At 33.1% G+C, this 18,566-nt stretch overlaps 1 protein-coding gene across 4 annotated transcripts in view; it reads right to left on the bottom strand.

The window, feature by feature from the left end:
- LOC142353100 (uncharacterized) overlaps window positions 1–17,960 on the bottom strand; it is a 35,912-nt gene extending 17,952 nt beyond the window's left edge. Inside the window, exon 1 of one of the 4 annotated variants that reach the window (XM_075405296.1) lies at window positions 17,413–17,960. The gene's annotated coding sequence lies outside the window, so the exon portion shown is untranslated. Of the gene's footprint in view, window positions 1–992; window positions 1,193–1,336; window positions 2,028–15,828; window positions 16,015–17,412 lie in introns of those variants that run through there. The other 3 variants (XM_075405299.1, XM_075405302.1, XM_075405298.1) reach the window with 3 other exon arrangements.
- Window positions 17,961–18,566: the final 606 nt, after the last annotated feature.

Raw genomic sequence — 18,566 nt, 5'->3', positions numbered from 1 at the left:
ACTTTACTGCTAGCTCCCCCAGCCCTATATGGACGTTATTTTATCACCCCCCCCCCCAAAAAAAATCAAAGTTTTCGCGAATTGTAAGGGCGATATTTGCATTTCATTGAAAGAAATGTGTCTATAGGTAGATTGCAGGCACTTGAAAATTTAAAAAAAATGAGCCCTTATTGTAGCCGATAACACAAAAAAATGATATAAAACAGAAATATTTCATTGATGCTTACGTTATATGCAACAAATTTTTGTTGAAATAGGTAACAATTTCAAGCCACAGCTTTTAATAAATGCATACTGTTCATATATGTTCATGTAGACTTACTTAAATTTTAACAGTATTAAACATGCAAAAATGGGGGTGCAAAACTAGGCGGGGGGGGGGGGGGGGCACTAGCAGAAACAATCCAGTCAGACCTGCTTGAAATATCAACTTATTGTACATTAAAATGTTTGTTGAACAACAAAACTGAGCACTTCAAAAAAATTAATAATCAAGACTAGTTTTCCAAGCTTAGGCATTCTGATTTCAGTTTCTAGAACCTGAACACATAGCATGGCATAATGTTCGTTATATTTTACTCCAAGCATAAAAAATTGAAAGCAAAATCAATTTGAGTACACGAACAACGACTAGCAGAAATATATCAACCTTTTCGATTAAGGGCAGCAATGGAAATTCCTGGAATGATTAAAGTTCCAAGATAACAATTCTCATACAAAAACTCATAAGCTGAATGTGCTATGGTAGCAAAAATAGTTTCACCCGTAAATCAGATAATCACGAGACTTATTCACCGTCATTATGGTGGCCAATTAGAATGACCAAATTTTTGGAGACATCGCCTTTGCAAAGAGTTATTTCAATGATTTTCTGATTTTTTTTTTTTGGGGGGGGGGGGGATAATGCCAATAATCAAGATTGTAAAATATTCTAAAGATACATCAGAAGTTTCAAAACAAACCACTTGATCATAAATTTATCCAAAACTCACCTGTATTGAATCAGAAGATAGTTAGCACAATAATCAAATCAATTCGCAATTGCGTTCATCAATTCCAAGTTGACAACAAAGATGCGACTGGCAATAATGGCAATGTGCTAACTAAGTTAGTAAACGTTGGTTAATCACGTAATTGCATAGGGCTATTGTATCAAGTGGCAATTATCTTAATTGGTGCTTTAACTAATGTGAACAATCTCACCTTTTGCAAGGGCCCCTTTTAACACACTCGTAAAAATTCAAGCCACAATTTGACAAAATTAATAGAATCAATTAATAAATATCACCAAAACCAGCCAAATCGGCACGTTGTTTAATGTGTACAATTAACTCACTTTAAATTTGTTCACCGAAGTCGAATAAAGCAATAAAATTTATCACTTCAGATGTAGAATGTAAGCAAACAATTTCAAAAATCTCGCCTTTTTATTCTTAAGCCAGGTCCTGTTTTTATCTCGTTGATGTATATAGTTTTATTATTTATTTCAGCAAATAATAATTTTCAGCCAGGTTCTATATTGACTGATGAAAAAAGGAAAAGTGAACAAATAAAAATATTATCCAGTGAAAAGACGGGAATAAAAGACATACATTCACATACATACAGGTGAACAAAACACGGGGTGATAGGTGGTTGATTAAGATATTGATTTAATATTAAATCTGACACAAGCCATAATAGCCCCGTGAAAAACGTGGAAGCTGCTTTAGTCAAGCGTGGCTGTTGTTCTCTTTTCAATAATTGATAACTTACAAGTCCCTCAAGAAAAAGAAAAACACGAAAACACTCATGTGTAAATAGGTCATCTTACTCATTTAAGCATCTTTAAACAATTTTTGCTATATTTCTAGTGCATATAGTTTCGTCTCGACGTTTAAAAGCACACTATTTATCAAGTTTTAGAACTAAATTAAAACTAAATTATTTAAAACTTGTCTTCCGTGACAGCTAGCGTTTAAAATGTTAAAAGCTGAACTCAAGTTTGTTATCGAAAAACAAATCGTCTTAAGTTTTCGTCCTAGCGCACTTCGTCTTTTGTCTCGACATTAGAAATATAGAAACTAAAGAACATTTAGAAATAAATGAAAAGTACATTTATAACCTCGCTTTTATTTTAGAACGATGCATATAAAAAACATTAATCGAAACTTCAGTTTCACATGACCTATTATTTATAAGTCTTCAAAGCTGAAATCAGGAAAAAAATTATATTGCAACAAAACTAATTTATTTCTAGTTTAGTTAGTCTAATTGTGACATTAAAAACAATCAAAACCTAATCAAAAAGTTTTTAACAAAAATCAGTTCAGAAAAATTTATACACTATTGTTTTGTATTTTCATTTTTCTTGCACCTCTAGACAAGCTTTAAACAGAGCTTATTAATAATAAGCTTCTAAAATTATAAAACTAAAACTTAACTATCATTGCTTGACCTAAAAAAATGATTTTATTTAACTTTCATTATGACAGTAACGCTTAACCGTCCTCAAAATTGAGAATATCAAGTTTACTATCATAGTGTGACCTTCTTAAATTTCAATACTAAGTCAAAACATCAAAAAAATTGATCCGGAAATCATTCTTAAAAGGCAACAACATTGGGGACATCTAACCAAATGAAATCAAAGTTAGTTTTTGATTAAATGCAGTTTTAACAAGTTGGCCCAAATTGTTGCCCAGACGAAAAATGTATCTCATCGTTATTTAATAACTCTTTGCGATAACAACGGCTGCATCATTTATCAACAAATTGTTAGCGCCTATTTTTCCGTCAACCTTAACTCGGTTGCAATATGAGTAGCGAGAAAAGTGGCGGAAAAAAGTAGACAAATTAGCTACCCAGCGGCGTATATTATGGATCTGTTGTAACTTGTCTTTACCTGTACTGAAACTTGGCATCAGTATTAGGAACTCTACATTAATTCCCTTCACTAAAGTTAGAGAACTATGGCGTAGTGATATTGATCATGAAATGAATTTAAAAAACAGAAATTTTTTAAGAGAATTTATTTTAAAAAGATAATTTTAAAAACTGTATTTTTTAGTAAAGATAAACCAGATGATTAGCCTTTCATCATCGGTTCATATTATCTGTTGTGCAACTAAAACAGAAGCTTTCTTCCTGTTCCATTTTTCTCGAATGTGGCTGATCAAATAACTTGCAATATAAAGCCCACAAAAAATTCAATCAATCCTAGAAGAAACTTTTGACATTTTGACACAAAGAGAAATTAAGGTGAAGTTTTTCACTTTTATTTTCTTGCACTTTTACTTTCACTTTTAACTTGCTTCCAAAAAAATCAAAAAGTTGCATGCACCTTCCAAGAAACAAATTTGCGGAAGTTCCAGATCGTGAATTTTAATGTGGCTTCAATTTTAAATTAATTGCAATGAGAAAAAATTATTTCAGACGGATTTTTGATCTGATGTTCCTCTTCCTCTTGAAAACAGAATTTCTTAAGAACCTCTGCTGTGAAATGACAACTTCATTTGTTGGCTGAATCAGTTACTTTGTCATTTAGAGAAAGGAGTGCTGAATTATAATTTTATTCCTCGGAAAACATGAGTAAAAAAGAAAGCTGTGATAGTTTTTTTTTTGGTTTTTGTTCGATCTTGAAAATCAAAGTTGCCAATACCGTGAGCAAAAGATTTTCATATACATGTTGGTGCTTAATCCTTTAAAAAAAATTGGGACTACACTTTTTGAGAAATGGCAAAATACTTCACTCCTTCGCTGTTTCATTATAGAAATGTGATATCAGGGATATTAATTGTTAGGGGGTCTAAGCAAGCGCAACTACTGTGAAAATGAACCAGTACTGGATTCGAACCAGCATCTCTTACTTGCAAGACTAGCGTGCTACCCATTTACACCAACTGCTTGAGCTCTCGAACTTGGGCATCTCTTCCGTTCTCACGTTCTTTCTTTCTCCTCAACTCTTCATTTCTCTAGCCAAGTATAAAAAAGTAGCGCTTCTTGTCAAGCTATGTCAGCTTATCTTATGCACAATTTACATTAGGTTGTTCTCTCTCAATCTTCTAACACCATCAAAGTATTTTTGACATTTCTGTGCATTAAAGGCGCATTAGATGAGAAAAAAATGTACGCTCTTGTCTTTGAGTTTAACAAATTGAGCAATTTTCAAAATTAGAAAAATTGATTCTTTCGTTCTACATTCATTAGATCAATACCAAGTTCATTCATACTTCAAATTTGCTTTTTTAACGTTACGTGACAATTAGTTGTCAACCAGCATCCCCAAATAGCCGAAAACTAAAGACAAAATTTCAATCTATCCCAACATAGCAATTTCGTCGGTTTAATTGAGAAAAAAGTCTTGGGAGCGCTAGTTTGCATTCTATTGATGATTCATTAGCATCACCAACTCTAAATAAAAAGATTCGAAAAGCAAAACTTTGGATATGTGATTCTCAGCAACCACAAAAATATCAAATATGGTTTTCACTTATCATAAAGATCACATATGGGTCACCAGGAAACCCCATCAATGATCTTAGTATGGCACTAAACATGATCATCCTGGGATTACACATAACTTATTAACTTGACCTCCTAGTGAAGTTTGATCGCGACTTTCTTCAAATAACCAATTCAGGACACGCTCAAGGCTAAAGTTGAGTTTTCACACTCTTCACATTGTAAGCCATTTGACGGGATTGGAGTTGTGCGAGAGCATTTTACCGATATTCCTCGTTAAAAATATGTTATCATTTTGATATCCTTAAAAAATTAAGTTAGCAATTTGAACACCTGATGATAGATGATAAAACACCTGCAAATTAAGTCAACTTTAGTAAATCGATGGGTAATTAGATAACAAATATTCAGGTTTAATCAATCGTAGCTACCTACACATTTTGCAAGCCCAATTTTCTTTTCATGCTCGAACAATTTGATGACCAGTGACAGCCGGTAATAGCCCTCAAAGTTGAATAAGATTTTAACAAGATCTTCGAGTTTTGATAGACAAACTTAACCAAATGAGAGGTCCTATCAATCATTTATAAAGTACATGTCACAGGAACAAGGGTTGATACCGTTAATCATACTTCGATTGGTCAACTTAGCCTGACAATGGTCGGATAAATAGTTTAAAGAGACAAACTGCCGCCGTTTATAAATAATTCTCAACGCTGATTCACTGTTGAAATGATACTTTCTATCACTTAAGTACAACCTAAAATAAAGTTTACAATGCCAATTATTTGGATGATAAAGATTAAAAAAACTTTTCGTTTCAAATAAGAAAGCCGTGTGACCGCATTCATGAAAAATATCGAAATGAAGAAAAATTTCATACCAGTAGAAACTGGAAATTAACTTTTTAGAAGGCTGCTATTCTATTTATTCAGGATAAGCCTTATCGAACTCAAGACAAGCCTTCTTGGCAACAAGTTAATGTGCGTGAAGTTCATTAAATCAAACAACTTGTCATCAGAAGAAAAATTCAACAAACGAAAAAGGTTTCATTATTGCAACCACAAAGCAATTTGATATATTTTTCAGATTGGTAATACTTCAGATAGGCCGATTTTCTGGCGAAAAAAAAAACAAATTAGACTGCAACATCGATGGAAACGAACTACGCAACACGGATCATCAAAAACGGAAAATTAATTTGGCTGAAGATTAACAATAAACCACTGCTTAGCAAATTAATCATACATACACACGCACACACAAAAAATAAATTTTATTAAAAGAAAAACAAAACAAAAAATTTAGAAACTATAATACATGCTAAAAATAATTTGACAAGTACTGATAGCATGCTTGCTTTTAACGATGTGACGTTCTTACACAACGGGGATTATATTACGATTGGTGAACCAAAAAAGAAAGTTTAACAAGAGATATACACTTAAACAAAATAGCCAAATCTGAAATTAATGCCAAACAAAAGTTGTGGATATAAGTTGATGTATGGGCAACAATTTATTATGTCAAAGGGTTGATGAGGCAGTCCTTTATCTATTCGCTGATGATACATTCGGACTTAAAGAGTTCGACAGTTAAAGCGCCTCTTAGCAATCTGAAGCAACACTTCGAAGCAAACAATCTCAGGTCTAGCATCGAAAAATCTAAAGCTGTGCATTCCCTGATAAAAATGAAACTGTATTTCAAAACAACACTGAATTAAAACCGAAGACGAAAACAAGATGTGGCATAACAATTGACAATAAATATCTTTCCACAACACATTGATTCTTTAAAAAAAAATTAAGGACTTACAGCTAGAATTAACGTCTCTCGTAGAAAATATTGGAATATTTTTTACAACAGTAACTTTAAAACAAAACTTGATTATGATCTTCTTACCTCTCGAACAGTCTATAAAGACAAATTGGAACCCCTACTTAAGACTAGGATAGACATACTTATTTTTTCAAGTTTCAGGACTCCGTTGATGATCTCTTTTTTAACTTTAATATATGCACAGTATATGAGCTCTTTTTGAGACAACTTCTCCTTTTGCAACAAAAGCTGCAAACAATATCCATTGCAATAGTTTCCTAAACGATCTTGTAACTAAAAACGCATTATCAAACAAGACAAATGATAAACTTACAACGAAGTTAACAACGAATGATAAACTTATGATAAACTTGTATAACAACGAAATGCAGTTTTCGTTAGGAAATAGAGCAAACAAAAACTTTAGTTTAGTTACCTTTGATCTGATACCACCAGATTATAGTTCAGACACTGAAATGCAAATCAGAGGTTTTTTCTCAGAAAGCAACAAGATGGGTAATTATGCAAAATGAATCTCTATTGGATTGCGCTTTTCTTTGTAGAAAATTAACGGGTCTCAGTAGATTAGGCTCTGAGTGATGCTGTCGTTGTGTGGTCTTCATACATTTCTAAACTGTTTATGCGAAACTTAATTGTGTAAAGAAAGGCATCGAAGAAATTAAATATTAATTTTGTCAGAAGGTTGAAGTAAATTGTTCATGAGATAAACTTGAGAAAAAGTTATACTTGTCCAATTTAACCTGATTAGAGAGATGAACGAAAAAAGGCATTATACGAGATCCCATAATCGACTACTTAAGACTATTTACTGGAATAGATAGCACACTATGCTAGCAAGTAAAAGAAGATGTTTATAATTAGTACTTGTCCATCTTCACAGTAGTTGCGAATGCTTTGACTCCTAACTTATTTCACATTGCCTTCGAAAAACCACCTTGATGTTAAAAAAAGGTTTTTGCGGATAATACAGCTAAGCTGACAGGATGAAAACAGTAACTTACACAGCCTGTTGCAACCGTTACAACCAGTAACTTATATCACCGTTGCGTTGAAAGGTGGCAATTTTTTGTGTCCAAATTTTATAGAAAGCGGGATGAAGTTTACTTTCCATTACGGATAAAAACCCATCCCAAAAATTTGCTTTGGATATAATTTGTAGGGTTACATGACAATCTACCCAATTCCATTTTACCCAATGCCATTTTACCCTACGCCATTTTACCCAACCTGCCATTTTACCCAATGCCATTTTACCCAATGCCATTTTACCCAATACCAACTTACCCAATGCTCTTTGATCTTTTCGTTCAATTATCCGATTACAAATTAGCAGTCGCTATTAGAAGGATGATTTAAAACATTTGTAGACAATATAATCCCATGTTCGGTTGTGATAGTTTCATATCAAGTCCCACGGGCCATTTAATTATATAGTCCGCTAATTCCATGTTCGGTTGTGATAGTTTCATATCAAGTCCCACAGGCCATTTATTTTATAGTCGGCTAAATAGTCGTTCTGGTTAATTTAGCAATGAGGTAAATTGGGTAAGTTGGCATTGGGTAAAATGGCAGGTTGGGTAAAATGGCATTGGGTATAATGGCATTGGGTAAAATGGAATTGGGTAAATTGTCCTGACACCAATTTGTAGCTAACAACTTTCTTTAAAATTGTTGAGCTGAAATGGGTTATATTCCAATTTCAAAATGACGAGCTCGCGGAAGCCGTGCAGTTTGTCGCAGATTTTTAGTTTAAGATCCTAGAAGATCGATAAATACATTTTTTAATCTGTCGATTCTACATCCATGCATCACAAACGAACAAAAATAAATTGGACTAATTGAGCGACCGGGGGAAAAGCAGCAAAAACGAATCAAAGATCTCATACAAAAAGACGCAATACATATTGTCAACAATTGATTGATCCTAATCGGGTAAAGTTCAATGTTTAGCCCCTAAACGAATGATGGCAACGCAAAGCCGATTCTGTTTAAATCATCCGTTCTCAACTTGGATCCGGATCTCTTTAATTTGTACACTTGCTAACTTGACCAACACACGACACCTATATAGGACAAATCTTTTCAAAATCAGATCAACAAGCCATACAACCAAACGTTGGACAAATAAATAATATTATTAATCAACTGTTACAAACTTTTAACTTGGCAAAAATTAAAATTTAATTGAACACCGAGACGTCATTAATCATTTCGGAAACAAAATTGACGTCTGAACTTTAACCAAGCGACCATTTAATGTTTAATACCGCTGATCGGCTTTGATCCGCCCTTCGTCAAAATTGTTCACGTAATTCCTGCGAGGCGCACGGTGGGTGAACAAACACGTGTATGAAAAGATGTAAAGAGATAAAATGCACACAATTAAGTCTTGGCCTCAAAGTCTTTTTTCTTGATTAAGAAGAGAATTAAGCGTCGCATAGACCACTGTATCTGTGAGTCAATTAATTGAGCACTTAAACATTCTTTGACTAATTACTTTTTATTACCTTGCTAATTTATAGCACTGCTTAAGCCAACGACCAACGTTTTATGCAGCCGCTTAACCGCCACAAAAAATTTATCACGTTTGCAGCAAAACATTCACACAGCTGAACCTGTGCTTTTAATAAACAATAACAAATAACTGATCTTATAAAGCATTTATTCTTAAATAAAAGGCTGTCTTTTATCTATGTTTAACAAGCAAATTTCACGAGTTTAAATTTTTGAATTCAATTAACTTTTGCTCACTTTATTATATCTAGGTAGCAATTAATTTTTCCCTATATTTGGGTCAATATTTCTTAAATTGGGGTCAAAAAATTCATTTGCAATAAAAACAATTGATTTTACAACTTAGCCGACATCAAAGTGTTTTATAGCGATAGCCGTAAAAGAAAAAAACTTCACAACATTAAAAACAGACGGTTTAAAACCCTAGAAATAATTTGAGGCAAAATTGCTTAAGTTTTAATGAACTAAATCTTATATCCATCAACATTTATTTTCATACACCTTACTTTTCCCAATAAATATTCAATATAACCTCAAACCACGCCATTTTTTATCCGCAAAAATATATACAATAGTTGAAATCAAATTCAATAAAAAAGTTGTTTTTAAATCAATAGTAAAATTAACAAACTGCAAGCCACAAAATGCACTGACAACCCCAACCAGTTCACTGAAACGGTCAAAACGAGACCGAATTGAGATGGGCGGGTTTCAATAATTTGAGGGTATACTGGTTAAGAAAAATAAAAAATAATACTCTGTTTCAGTTTTCAATCTTCTATCAATTTTGAAATTATTCCTTACTGATTTGAACAGATGAGAATTTTCCGATTAACCAAGATCGTTTGAAGAGACGTCTAACTAAGGTATTAAAAATAATTTTTGGTTTAAGAGATTGCTTTTGACTCCGATGGAAACGGAGCAAGGAAATGTTGAGAGGCTTTTCTACTTGTCAAATGCCCTAAAATGGGATTAATCAGGTGTGAAACAATTCAACCTTTGACTCTTTCATTACTGTCACTTCTGTTTGTTCATATCTTACAGCCTGGAAAACGTCCCACGTCAATTTATGAAAGGGGAAAAGACATATTAACTTGTCAAACTAAATAGGCGTTAAATTCACCTTTATCCACAATAACAGGGCTTTGTAATCAATCGACATTAATGCTAACATTGCAAATGAAAAATTGACAGTTTTACCGTGACAAGCGAATTATTTTAGTAGGATTTAATCATGACAAGATTATGAAAAATGGTTCCAGAAAACAACTAAAACCAGCAACGACCTTAAAATAGACGTAACAGTTTTTGTTCGTGTGACCCAAAATTGAACTTTCAACCCCAAAAGCAAATCAGCAGCTCTGGATTTTACATGTAGGCAAGTTTAAAGAGTAGACACAAAAAAAAACGACAAATTGAATTTCGATTGATTAGACCTACTTCAAAAGCATAAACTATTTCCCTCAAAAACCAGAAGCTTTTGAACTAAAACAATTAAGGATATAGTTATAGTTATAATCACATTATAAAAGATTGTTGATTCAATTCTGGGAGGATATTAGTTTAATCTCACCAAAAGATTCGAAAATGTCCGTTTTGTAGTAAACTAAATAGGATCAAAAATTCAGCAAAAACCTATTTTAACGGGTTGGTCCACAATGGAATATAAACCCAAAAACTGTTATTGCATTGCAATAAATAATAAAATTTGGACCACTAAACCATTGAGCCGTAATAGAACTGCTCCTTAGATCTACAACTATGTTTTTAGCTGAAACAATTGATTTCTTTAGATATATAATAATTTGAAAATTGTTGCGCTTCAGTCTTGAACAGACCTCCAATTATCATATAGTGTAATTCAGATATCCGCCGACATCTATTGACTGTCAATCGAAGCTCAAATTGAGGCATTTTTTCCGTATCCAGTTTGAGTATTTTTTATTTTTGAAAAATGAATATTTCAGAAATCCCATGTTAATATAAATTTACCAGATGAAAAACCAATTAAGCTATCAATTATTTAGGAACTAAAAACTGACTTTCACAGAGGACTATAGTTCAAAAATAGAACCATCAAAAATTTATAATTAACGAAAAAAAACAACAAGGCGGCTCGGTAATGTGCGTACGCACATAAGGTTCCGACCCCGCTCATCCACAGTCTTGAGTTAATTGGCTACCAAATGATGAAGAGTTAGAAAACCTTCAACAACATACATATCATTAAATAAACAACCAATGGAATACAATAATGCCACCCTAGATGGCTGATGAACGTTGTTGTTAATAGGACAACTAGATAGGACAATAATAAATATCAAACAGCAAACATTATTTACGACCAAAAATCGGTGGCTAAAATAAATAAAATCATAACAAAACCAAACTCGCATCAGATAAAACCTAACCAAAACAATTTGACCTATACTTCATTAGAAAAAATAAGACACCTGTCCTCAATGCGACTGGTTAACTGGTCGATCAAAAAGAGCAACGAGGTGCGAAGTTCAAAAATACGTTTCCATTTTGAAAACAATTATTTTACAAGTATTAAGGTCATTCGATATCAACTGGAATTACTTAAATGTTCGTTTATATCTCCATAGGAAGCAATTAAGACATGTCATTATCCAATGTTTAATTGCGCAAAATTACAGAGCCAATGGAACCTACGATTAATGTTATTAATGAAAAAGAAAACAAAAATCCTATAAAATATAAAAATATAATAATTTAAATCTGAAATAATTTATGAAATCTCGTAGTAACAGTAGTAATAAAAACAAGAAACAAGCATTTGAAGCTAAAACTTTCATAGATATCAAAATACTGTTCAAAGGAAACGTGTTGTGACCTGTGTTTACAGAGACTGAGCTACAAATCAACCGAAAAACGTTATTAAAAAATGATGAAGCTCAAAAACCCAAATATATTTATGAAAACAAATTTTTTCAAAATTTATAACAGATTTAAGATTTCAACAGACCACGTTGAATTTGATTGTGATACTCCGGATGCCAAATTGGCCTGTGAAGAATGAGACTAAGTCACAACCAGACAAAAAAACAAATAAATAAAGAAGCCAAAACTTCAAACAATTTTACGAGATCACACTTTTTGAGGCACTATAATTATAAGATCATACCTGCAAGAAGCGTAAGTTGTCACTTTTGTTTCATTTTAACATCAGTGAGTTTTCCTTATAAAAGTACTACGAGAAGATGAGAACAAAAAAAGCCAAAAATTCAATAGTTTAGAAATCTCGAAAACTTTTTTGTGAAATCAATGGTCGAAGCCATATGTCACAACGTATAACCAAGCGCAAAAAAATGTATGAAACAACAAAAGTAAAAGGATTTTTAATTAGTGAGATTGAGTTACATGATTACGAAAATGAAAGCAGAAAGTATACAGTTCAAATAAATGTTTTTCTTAATTCATTTTTAATGTCATTTAAACAAACAGCTATAAACTGAAATCTTTAACTAGGTTGAGTTATAAGTCCTGGGGAAGCAATTGAGACCTATCGTTATCAAGTATAAGGCGTACAAAAACAACAACAAAAAAAGACAAACGTAGGCAAAAACAAAAGAAAAACGATTGGAATTTTGCGAGATAACTGTGTCTCAGCCCAAAAAGCATAAACTATATAACTAAAACAATTACCACATCCATATAAGTTTTGTCTTCAAAGATGTGCGTTTTCTATAATTTTCCTCAGTTGGACTTGCGAATCTTAAGATAATATCACAAGGCAACGAAATGAACTTAAAAAATGCATTTATGCTCAAAAATGAAAAAAACTTGAAAACGCGTTGAATAAAAAAAGGGACCAATTATTGAACATAAAACCTTTACGAACAGTAATTTATGACCAACAGGAAATCGGTTTCTGCTTTTTTACTGAGTCTGCAACCGAAGATAAGAGAAATAAGATAAAAAATAGTGGCAAAGTTCAAAAATTAACCGATGTCTTCTTAAAACAATTATATTCAAAGTTAAAACAGACATTAGATAACAACTGAATGATTTGTCTAGTTTAATTTATAGCTCTTAAATAATAACTGGATCTTTGAATGGGGACAATAAGCTGTTGGACTACAAAAATTTAACAAATGAAAGCAAAATTCAATAAAAAAAATTAAAAATTTTTTTTTACGAAAACAATTGGTCAGAACCACTAAAACCATGAGCTTATTCTGAAACCGTAATATAATCGCGTTGCTCTTTGTTTTTTTTAAAACAATATCTGTCATTCATTAGGCCCTGATCTGAATTTCTTGTATGTAAAAAAAAATTTACATAAAAACCTCTTCATAGCGGAAATATTTTGAAAAAAAGTCGCGCCCCATTAAAATCTAGAAAAAAATTTCTTGTTAGGATCCATGACGAGATAAAGATCAGCCCAGATTTTTCTGCGCAACCTAACAAAACACTCATTTGTTCAAATGGTTTCGAAACAGATCATTTTTTCAACAAAATTCTTCAGGATGTCAAAAATAAAATTGCAATTTGTGTAATTACCGAGTTTTAATTTGCAAAAAACTGACGAAATAATAATTCCAGAAGACTCTCAAAACCAGCGGGTATAGAATTAGATCGTCTGTTAGCTTAAAAAGAATATGGCAGCAGTTTTAAGGTATCTAATCCCAGCAAATTTAAAATCATTGGGCTAAAAAAGCAAATTTGTTCAAGAAAAAAGTCGAATTTTGACAAATTTAGCAAAAATTCTTGCTAAAAAATTCGGGTCGAAGAATTCAGCAACACTTCTCTATCTTTAGAGATAAAATCAATAACACTAGAGTAAAGAAAACTTGACGAAAAATTAATAAAAACAGCTGAATTACGTCACATACTCACAAAACTTTAAACCTCGATAACTCCCTATAAAAAGAAAAAAATGAAAAAAATCTTTTTAATTCCATATTCTACGCTGGACGGGCTTTTTAATGATACCACTCACAACTCTCTACGATGATTATATCGGTCGGCCAAATGTGACTGAACAAAAAAAACCCATTTGAGTATATAGTTCCTCCCCCACTAAAGTAGGTCGGAACAAAAAATGGAGCAAACCATTATCTTACGTTTGGCAAGTTACATTTGGCAAGAAGTGAATCAGTTATTTTTAATTCAGGCGTCGAATAAATTTGAATGTAACATTTCAACCCGAACCAATAAAGATTTTCTTCTCCAGGCTCACGTTACTAATCGATTGCAATTCACCAATTTTATGTCTCCAAAGTAAAAAAAAGAAAAAATATATTTGTCGTTCTTTTTCCCATGCTATGTTTTTGAATGACCCTTAAAAACCAATTTAATATTTTTAAGTCAAATTGAACGCCGAATGAACTAAGACGCAGGGTTAGAAGACTGCGAATTTATAGACAGTTACAAGAAAACCAAGATTTTTTCCTAAACATTAGAAATGTAGCACGAATAATTAACAGAAAAAGGAGCGTTTTATTACCGTTGTTCTGTTGTTCCTATCTCAAGTACCCCATATTTATGCAACTCTGAAGAATTCCATTTATATCAATTTACAAATGGACTATAGGATGCGTGCTCAGCGTAAATGCCCGCACAAATCGACAAAATTATTTTTCCTAAATATATTTGATATTTAAAAGTAAATTTCAAATACTGCCTCTGAAGAAAAACTAATCTACAAAATAAAAAACCTTATTTGAACAAAAATCGTTTGTTCAGAACGCCAGAGAATTCAGCACAAAGATGAACCAAGTTTTTAAATTTTGTTATACAGAAAAATCTTGTTCTCTAGAAGCTGTTTCTTATACTGTTCTTGCACATCAAGAGTACCTGGAGTTTTTCGAATAGATTCAATTTCAGGCAAATAAATCAATAAAAAACAACTGCAAGGTGCTTAATTTTTCAAATATGAGTTCAAGAGTTCAATAAAGGAAGAAACAACAATTTTCATTTCTTTCCTATAAATTTTTAGCTTCTCTTTAAGTTTCATCTATTTCCACATTTGATAACTTTTTCTGATTTAGTTACATCGGAGACCTTTTCAATTAACTACCAAGAAGCGGTCCATCATAAGTACCTGCGACATAATTCCTTTCAAAATTGTTTCCTATTCAGATTAACAAGTCAGCAATCAACTTTTATGTTAAATGAACCCATTAATTAGCCTAGAGCAAATCAGCCAAAATAATCTGCTAAAGCGGCGCATATTTGCATCTCACTCCTGAAAAATTTGTTAGCATAGAGCTTTATTTTCGTTTTGAAAGTGAAGTACAGAGCATTTTACGTAAGATAAATGTTGAGTAAAGCACATCCTTCTTTGTTAAGGAGTGAGAAACTGCAACCAATCATCACAATTACGCACATGCAATTTGCTCTTATAAATTAAAATTTTTATAAGTTCCTGGATTAAAAAAATATTAACCCTGATGGAAAATCGTTGATGGTGACTGAACTCTACCTAGCGCAAACGTAACTCAAAAAGAACAAACGCTTATAAACAGAGTTTAGTGAATCCATTAATTTAAACCAAAGCAAATTACGTACATTTCGACTTCTGCCAGGCAAAAATTGCATAAAAAGGAACTATAGGATTCATATCTTATAAATGAATTCTCTTCGGATTCAATTTCACAAGTTTTTAATTATGTTTAAGAATAATTTAATTGAGCTCGATGTAGAAGGCTTTTTGGCAGAAAAGACCGACAAAAGTTCTTGGCAATAAAAATTCATCAAACTGACAAGCAACAAATTAACACCAAATGAAATATCCTTTTAAAGATAAGCACTTGCTAATACTCTATATCATAAAATCTGCTATTCGTTCGCACAATTGACCTTAAAAGGTAAAGAATTTTCACAATAAATCAAAAATTTAACTAATAGTAGCTATTTTTGATACTATTTCATAGAAAAACCTTCCTCAATTCATATTTCAAGAGTTTATACAAAAGTTTTAGGAAGTTAAAATTTAAACTGCTGTTAGTTACCTTTTAAAACTATGAAAATAGCCATAACGGTTCCAATAAAAGCGTTACTTACCTCACCAAATTTGCAAAACGATTTTATAACCGCGGACAATGATGTGAATAAACGGCTAGATATCTTGGTATAAAATTAGCTACTCAAAGATAGAGCCACAATAAAGAGCTAACGTCAACCTACGAAACTCGAAAGTGAACTAACATCAGGAACTAGTGAAATAAAGGTGAGGTGACATTACATGTGTACTAAAGCACAAACACACACTCATATATACAAACACACACGTGCACACATAATTCTCGCCTTGATCTGAGGGCTGAGCTGAAGTTCTATGTGCTTCTGAAGATAATTTGAGCAAATTTAGACACACTTCAAGTTGACAGCTTAGACAAACAGTTTCAAACGAGCAATGTTGATCAAGCTTAATCTACGCTTGAATCATTTGGTTCTTACCAAAGGTGTTTCGAGAAGTACAACCAATTTGCCTAATACCCAAAACAAGCGAGCGTGCTCCTTTTGATGCAGGCAAAGAATTATTAATTAGGACATTGTTAGTTTCAGAATTCCCGATTAACTACGATTCTTTAAAGAGACATCTAATCTAACTCAGGATTCAACGCTTTACTATTTTGCTTTAAAAAATTAGGACATATCATAAATACTTTGTTACGATTCACGATATCACAAAATGAAATAATTTACGAAAATCACTTACTTTGCTTAGAGAGCGAAATTCGGGTTTTTTGTGACATACACGAATTGTTTTTGATGTTTGCTTGACTTATTGACCCACTCGTACCTTGCTGCTTACTCATCAACGCCGCGCAAGAGTAGAATATTTAAAAAAAAGAACAAAACGTTGCATTTCAGAATATTTTTACTCATAAACGCTCTCGCTTTCGGTTTCACGGCCGTGGTAAATAGCCCATCTATATAGAGAAACGAGATTTTATTGAGGGGCACTGAAATCAATTTGGCGGACGAAAAGCACTAACATTGCCAATATCAAGTTTTTCAAAAAATGACAGAAAATATAGTGGAAATACGATAAAGCTTGCCTTGCAACTTTATCGACCAAAATTGTGACTAATATGCTCAGGAAAACATTAGTCTCCGAAAAGTTGATCAAAATTTCAAAATTGGCGCCTGCAGAAATAATCAATTCATTAGTAAGATTTCCTTCAGCAGTTTCGGAGGCGACGTTGAGTCGTTTCGCTAGTCGCGTTTATTTTCACAATTCTTCTTGTATACAAAAAAAGAGCTAGCCTTTTGCTTTTTGAAGGCTCTTAATTGCTACACAAGAATAACCCATTGTAACTCTCAGCCTGGGAAATCACCAAATTAAAAAAGACTCATTTCTATCTCAAAACAGAAAAGGCTCCGTAATTTGTCGCGCCCAAGTTGAGGAAAACAATGTAATTGGGGACTTATAGTCTGTGATTGGGGAAAAGGAATGAAAAATGGATGGCTAATTACTTTTTCAATAACTAAATAAACCTCAAACATCACAAAGAATGTGAGAGCACAGAGAGTATTATTCCTTTTTAAGTGTCATTTTTGATCTTTTCAAGTCTTTATTAGGAAAACAAAGCCTATAAGAGATCTAAGAAACACACACAAGTTGTTAAACTAGCCACTTACCTTTGAGTTCTTTATTCTCTCGAGATAAGAAGCTTTAATAAAAACAAAAATCCTTGCTTTTGTTGTGTAAATTTGGCCTTAATTACGAAAAAAGCGCAGAAGAACTCTTGAAATGAGCCGAAATAAATTTCGGGAATAACCGGAACCGAATTAATAATGGTTAGTGTTGAAAATTAGCAGCTTTTGAGGAGTAGCGGCATTTAATCAAATAAACACAAACAATAATTCTCAAACGGAGGCTATTTATTGGAAATAAGAGGCAATGATTTTGGCCCGGGCAGCGCGTGTTGAAATGACAAATTGTTTACTACTCTCAAGTGTGTCTTAGTGGTGAAAAGGTGTTACGAAGTATGGAGAGATTTAGATTTCACAGGGATATAAAGCTACTCTCGCAAACTTTCCACCACGCATACAATAACACTGGCTATTAAACCTCGCTTTATAGCCCAAATTGGGGTAAATCCAGCAAAACAGCGCACAAGACAGGCTACAAAGCCGGGCAAAATTTAGTATTTCGACAAATTTTACAAAAGTAGCCCAGAAAGTTTGGGTTATATATTAATGCGAACGTTTATACTGCGTGTATTAAGATTACTGTTAAAGGTATTAGAGTTTGCGCCTTTCCTAAATTCATATATCTCTCCGTAGGGGGATTTAGGGATATAAGGGAAGCGCGAAAATTTAAGCGTAGCGCGTGGATTATTAAGTCGACTGCATTAGAGGCTAAGCTCAAATCTCACACGTGTGGAGCACGCGCAGGCCACCAACAGACCAACTCAACCGGTCCACAGCCTCCGGGGGGGGGGGGGGGGGGGGGAGTGAGGCGAAGGGGGTGCATTATTCGAGGGCTATCGAAACTGTCTTGCATAGCAGCTGTTTTGCATTTGTAACCGCTGAGGGAAGTATGAAATAGCCAGATACATTCCCAAATTCTCGAAATCTGGTGCAGGGCTCAGGCAAGGCTCAAATACAGACCCTATAAAAGGTGTAATACCGTACTTGGCAAAGTAAACTTTCAGCAAATCGTCTGCAAAATCAGACAAAGCAACCAAGTCTAGGCACTTCTGGTCCAGAAAACAAATTCTGTGCCCAAAATTTGCAACCAAGAATTTGGTGCAAACTTTTGGGCAAACCACTTTCATACAGCGCTAATT

Source organism: Convolutriloba macropyga, chromosome 14, assembly GCF_964194025.1.
Source record: "Convolutriloba macropyga chromosome 14, txConMacr16.3, whole genome shotgun sequence".
NCBI classification, from domain to species: Eukaryota; Metazoa; Xenacoelomorpha; order Acoela; family Convolutidae; genus Convolutriloba; species Convolutriloba macropyga.
Note: the sequence above shows the minus strand (reverse complement) of the source record. Positions and strands in the feature narration are given on the sequence as shown.